Below are 6,221 nucleotides of genomic sequence, written 5' to 3' on the forward strand. Positions count from 1 at the left end.
TCACGAAGACGAAAAAAAAAAAAAATTTAAAAGAAAAAAAAAAAAAAAAAAAAAAAAAAAATTTTTTAAAAAAAAAAATTAAAAAATTTTTTAAAAAAAAAAAAAAAAAAAAAAAAAAAAAACCTGGTAATACAGACTGCAAACCATTTGAAGAGAAGTGTGTCCAGAAGAAGCCCCAGGAGTGAATTTCAGAGGTTATTTAGATTATGATCTCTGAGCATCACCAGGCTCAGGGCCCAGTGCAGTATAAGAATGCCATGAAGCACCCAGGGGCACGAGGTCTCATGCGGGGTCACTTTGGCCTGGTGGTCAGAGGGCACAAGGCTTGGTCAGGAATCTTAGATTCCCAGCCTGACTCAGATACAACCTCACATTGACCAAATCATCTAACTTCTTTTTTTTTTTACGACTTTATTTATTATTTGTTTTGAGAGAGAGAGAAAACACATGTGCGGGGCGGGGAGGAGGAAGAGGCAGAGAGGTAGGGAGAGAGGGAGAGAGAAGGTGAAGCAGACTCCGCACTAAGCGTGGAGCCCAACATGGGGATCGATCCCACAACTGTGAGATCATGACCTGAGCCAAAACCAAGAGTCGGATCCCAACCAACTGAGCCATCCAGGTGCCCCTAAATCATCTAACTTTTATGAGACCGGTTTCTCCACGCCACTGAGAAATGGGGGATTTACAGTAAAGTCTAGCCCATTAAAAGGAATTACAAAGGGGGAGGCCAGGGCCAGAAAGTGTGAAATCAAATGTCAATGAAAGAGGAGGTTTGGGAGGTGCCCTTGGACCAGGGTCCTCAAGCCAAGGTGGGGCCTTGAAACCCCAGCTCTACTGGGCTCCCACTGAGCCTTCCAGACCGATCTTACAGGGTGGTTGAAGGCTCCTGACCAGGGAATCTACAGGAGGCAGGAATCCCTGCAGGAGCAGACGACACATCAAGGAAAAACAATATGTTAAATATCGCCCGCAAAGTCTACATCACTCTGTTCCGTAGGCTTGGTGGGAAAGAATGCTTTATACAAATACCCAGGGAGAGCAAAGGAAGCGGCATGTTCTGTAGGGCTTATTTTGGGGCGTTCCAGCAACTCTCAGCCAGGAAGTCAGAGGCAGGAAGCCACTGCCCTCTGTTCCCTAGCCAGAAGTTCAAGGTTAGAAACCAAAGCGGGGAGCAGACTCCTTAGTCTGAATCAGCTGCAAGTCTGTGCACCCCCCACTGCACATTTTCACCTCCATCAGGGTCTCCCAGATTCCTGCCCATTGACCTTGACATTTCTCTGAAGGACACTGCACTTGACATCCTGTAGACAATCCCTCCAAAACATGTCCTGAACCAAGTCACTTCTCTCGGGCCCCACTTCTACCACCCTAATCAAAGTTGCCACCACCTCTCACCTGATTCCGGAAAGAGTCTCCTCCTAACTTCCTTGCTTCTACCTTGCCACCCTCCTTGTAATCCATTTCCCCGAGAGCAGGCAGAATGATGCTTGTCAAATACTCAGATGCTTCCCATCGCCCCGAAACTCAGGTCAAGCCCCTTCTCTAGCTTACTTACACCCAGCAGCCCTTCTGCCCTCCTGTGGTGATTCTCCCTCTGCAGCCCACTACCTCCTAGCACTCTGGGCTCCTTCTGTTCCTCAAGCACAGACTCATTCCCACTCCACGGCCTGGTACAGTGCCTGGGACAGTGCCCTCTGCATGCTCCTCCCCTCTGACTTTTGCATGGCTGGCTCCTTACCATTCAGATCTCAGCTTAAACATCACCTCCCAGATCCCTTCCTGCGTTCACTCACCATCTGAGTGCCCTGTGTGAATCCTCCTAAGTGTTACTTATAATTCCCTCCTATTTATATGTTCATTTATTATCTGCCTCCTCCACACACCCCTACTAGAATGTAAGCTCCAAAGAATCATTGTTCTGTGTGTCTTTTTCTTCACTCCAAACCCAGTGCTGGCTCAGTGCCCAGAACAGTATGAAGCACATAAGTGGGAATCCAATAAACATTTAATAAAATTAGATGAATCCGTGCCACCAAGGAAAGAAACCTTACAGATCACTTAGGGCAAGTCACCCGGCACTGTGGCTAAATTCTGGGCCTTGGAGTCAGATGTGGATCACTACTGCTTGCAACTCAGGAGCTGTAGGAGTTTGGGCAAGTTTTCCCATTTCTCTAGACCTGACTTTTCTCAGGTAAAATGGGGATAACAGCACCTGCGGAGCACTGGGAGGATAGAAGGAGATCAATCATGTAAAACGCCTCATGTGGGCTCAGCACAGAATGTTCCCTGTTGTGGACAACCAGCCCATCTTCCAGGTGGGAAAAACTGAGGATCAGAAAGAAGCATCATCACCCAAGTTAAACACTGAGTGAGCAACAGAGCCGGGTCAGAAAATCACATGTGCAGTCTCTGGACACTGCTCTGCAGTCCAGCTATTCCCTAGACTCAGTAATAAAAAAAGACCTGATATTGGGCGCCTGGGTGGCTCAGATGGTTAAGCGTCTGCCTTCGGCTCAGGTCCTGATCCCAGGGTCCTGGGATCGAGTCCCGCATCAGGCTCCTTGCTCCTTGGGAGCCTGCTTCTCCCTCTGCCTCTCTCTCTCTGTCTCTCATGAATAAATAAATAAAATCTTTAAAAAAAAAAAATAAAAAAAAAAAAAAAAAAAAGACCTGATATCATGTCACTGACTTATGTATTCTGTCTTGTTCCATAAGGGATCGAAGTACCTAACAAAGATGCACAGTTTGTGATTTTTTTTCCAGCAGGAAAACTGGGGGGGGAGATGGAAAAATAAGGTGAAGGAAAGGGACGGGGATTACAAACAAGAAGAGCCATCCGTCTCCTACCATTTGCCAGAAGAGGGCTTCACATGTGGCTCGAGAATGGAGGGAAATACCTATGTGCGGTCTTTTGGAATAGTTGGTTACTGAAATGTCACAGCAAGGTGTGAGGAGGTATCACCATCCAGTTAAGAATCACCCTGGTTTGTCACACTCTTGTCAACTAAAATCAAGTATCTGCTTGCTCCGGATCACACGCACTCTGACGTCACAGTACTGGGTTCAAATCCCAGCTCCACTACTGACTACGTGCCTCTGGGCCACTCAACCCCTCAAAGCCTCAGGTTCTTCCTCTCGAAAATGGAGGTAAACAACAGTACCTAAGTGGACTGACAAACTGTGGTGCGTACGTATGTAATTCTGACACACGCCCCAACACGGACGAAGCTTGCAGACATTACACGAAGGGAAATAGGGCAGTTGCCAAAGGATTGATACGTACGGTTCCACTTCACGTGAAGTGTCCAGAGGGGTCAAATTCACGGACACGGAAGGGAGAATGGTGGTTGTCAGGGGCTTCAGCAGGGGGGAACGGGGAGTCAAGTGTTTAATGGCTATGGAGTTTCAGTTTTGCTTAATGAAAGGAGTTCTGAAAATGGGTGGCAGGAGAGGTGACTGCACTCAACACTACTGAGCGATACACTTAAAAATGTGTGGATGGTAAATGTTATGCGTAATTTACCAAAATTAAAAATAAAGTGAAAAAAAAACTAGCACCTACTCATGGGTAGCGGTAGTAGTGACTCGGTGATTTAGGTCAAGTGCTTAGCCCAGTGCCTGGCACCCAGAAAGCCCTCCATTCATGTCAGTCCTCCTTCTTCACTGTCCCAGCATGCACACTTGCACCACCACCAGCCCTGACCTCTTAGTGCCCCGTCTGTCACCACCGCAGCTGGGAAACCTCCCGAGCCTGCCTGCTTCCAGGCAGCCTCCTCCCATCCGATGAGCAGGGTTCACAAGCAGCCCCACCATAGTCATGGGGCAGGAGACATGCTGGGTGCAGGTTCCCGGGGTCCCGAGCAAGATCCTGCTGCCCTGGTGCTTCAGAGCAGCTTAGGGAGCTGGTGGCCCTCCCTTCGGCCCTGGACAGACGTCTCGGAGCACTTTCCTGCGCTATTACGATCCGTCACCTAATGCCATTGGTGTGCAGGTGCTTCCCCAAGACACATCTCCACCATCTTCCCTAAACTGGAGGAAAAGGGCCCCCAGGTTCGCCAGAAACCAAACTGACTACAAAGAACTACTCCTGGCCATGTAATATCTGGTAGACTGTAAGAGAGGGTGGTGCCCTCTTAGTCTCTCTTGAAAGGTGCCATGGTATCAAAGAAGTATGTGTATATGTGTGTGTGTCTGTGTCTATTGAGTGTGTGTCTGTGTGTGTGTGTGTCTGTGTGTGTGCTGTGTGTATATGTGTGTGTGTGTGTGTGTGTGTGTGTGTGTGTATAAAATCCAGAGTCGGGCTCACCTTTCAATGGGAAGTACACTCCAGAATTCTGACAGCTTCAAGAACAGTGGTAGAAGCTAAGACGGAAAGCCCTGCTCAGTCTATTTCAAGGCCCGTGCATAATTTCCACCACCTGGGAGAAACTGAAATAAGGGCCTCCACTACTCAGTTCTGCAGCTTGGACAAGCTATCATCCCCTTTCAGGAAGAGAAAGATACAGACAGCAAAGCAGATCAGAAGGCAGCAACTCACATACAAACAACATTCACAAGACCGGAAGCGGAACAAAAGTAAGCTGAAAACGAAAAAGGAAAAAAAAAAAGGAAAAATTTTACAAATAACAAATTCAGGCATCTGAGCCCATGAACATGATAGAAGGAGGTCTGAATTGGGAGAAGTAGGTGCTAGTTCTCAGTCTCACCCATCAGATCAGTAAGCGTGGGCAGCTCTGGCATCCAGAGTCCCAATTTCCTCATCTGCAAAATGGGCATGTTCTCCTCCATCTCTGCCTACGGGGGCAGCTGAAGTGTAGTGGAAGGAGGAACGCTCCGAGAGGCAAAAGACCTGGATTCCAATACCAACTAATCAGCCCTGTACCCACAGGGCAAGTTAGCTGTGCCCCCTGGGCCTCCACTGCCCACCATCCTGCTGCAAACCGAGGCAGACCAACCCAATCATCTCTAAGGCTCCTTCCAGCTCTAACAGTCCATCAACCCTCACAACGTACTGCACGCCGGGAATTTATTCCAAACTGCGGATGCCATGCAAATGCTGCATATATAGCAATATTTTTTATGCCCTTAAGGCCAACCATAACTCTGCTTTTCAAGCTAAAACTATCCTTCCCCAAGTATCCACAAGCGTCCTTCTAACTTCTGGCTCCAGCCCTAGCAATCAGACAGATGACAACACTCCCAAATTACCTTTCTACCCAACTCTGGCTAGGCCTCAGGTGGGAGGAAATCTCTCTCTTTTTTTTTTTTTTACATACAAATAGAATTTTCCCTCAGGCAGAGTCCCTCTCTAAATCCCACTGTGAGAAGAGCTCCCCTGGGAAAGCAGCTGTCTACACCCCAAATTAAAGTGGCCAGTGCTCCCAGCAACATGTCCCATTGCAGTGCAAGCCTTCAGGGCTGCAAGCCCCAGGTCTGCAAGCAGAAACGCCATTCGCTCTGTCAATAATGATGTACTCACGCGAGTCGGGCCCCACAGGCAGCTGGCCCTCCGCTGGCCCTCACTCCCTCTCACACACCCTGAGTCTCACTGCAAGAGGTGGTCCCAAGGCCCGAGGGGAACAGCACTGATACTTTCTCTCCTCAGCTTCCAGAACAAGGGGCAAAGGAATGGAGGGGACTGGGGGTGGGGAGGGGGGTGGACGGGGGCGACTTTGTTTCTGGAAACAAGAATTCAAATCCTGCTTCTCCTAAACCCTGAGTCACCTCCTTCTCTTCCAATAGATCAGTGTGGTGGGTAAACATTTCCATATATGGAGAAGCAGGCTAGAGGATGTCAGAAAAATCACCCTTCTCTCCTCTGGCACTTGAAGAACATGCCCCCACTTATGACATAATTCCTTACTTGGAGTAAATGATTAACCCCAAAAGAAGTAGAGTCTCCACTGCTCCATAGGCTGTCCTGTTACAGGAAAAAGGCTCCCCAGCCCAAACAAGGAAGTGACGGGTTTGAAAGGCTTTAAGTTCACCTGAGGAATGGGGCCATCTAGAATACACTGACATTTATGGAGTCAATCTATTAATTCAGAGGAGGTGGGTGGTATCTGGGGGAGATGTACCTGAAGAGGTCACCAGGAAGCCAGTCCATAGTTCTTCTGATGGCAGATGAGCCCTAAAACAATCCACACCCTTGGTCACAATTCCCTGACTCCCTTGGGCCAAAAATCCTCCTGGGCACTTAGTTTTGCATGAGTTACTCATAG

General features: G+C 48.4%; 1 protein-coding gene across 4 annotated transcripts in view; it reads right to left on the reverse strand.

Moving 5' to 3' along the window:
- Positions 1-6,221, reverse strand: part of LPP (LIM domain containing preferred translocation partner in lipoma) — a 646,157-nt gene that overhangs the window by 583,321 nt on the left and 56,615 nt on the right. The window lies entirely within an intron of this gene.

The sequence above is a fragment of the Phoca vitulina genome, unplaced genomic scaffold, assembly GCF_004348235.1.
Source record: "Phoca vitulina isolate PV1807 unplaced genomic scaffold, GSC_HSeal_1.0 scaffold8, whole genome shotgun sequence".
NCBI lineage: Eukaryota > Metazoa > Chordata > Mammalia > Carnivora > Phocidae > Phoca > Phoca vitulina.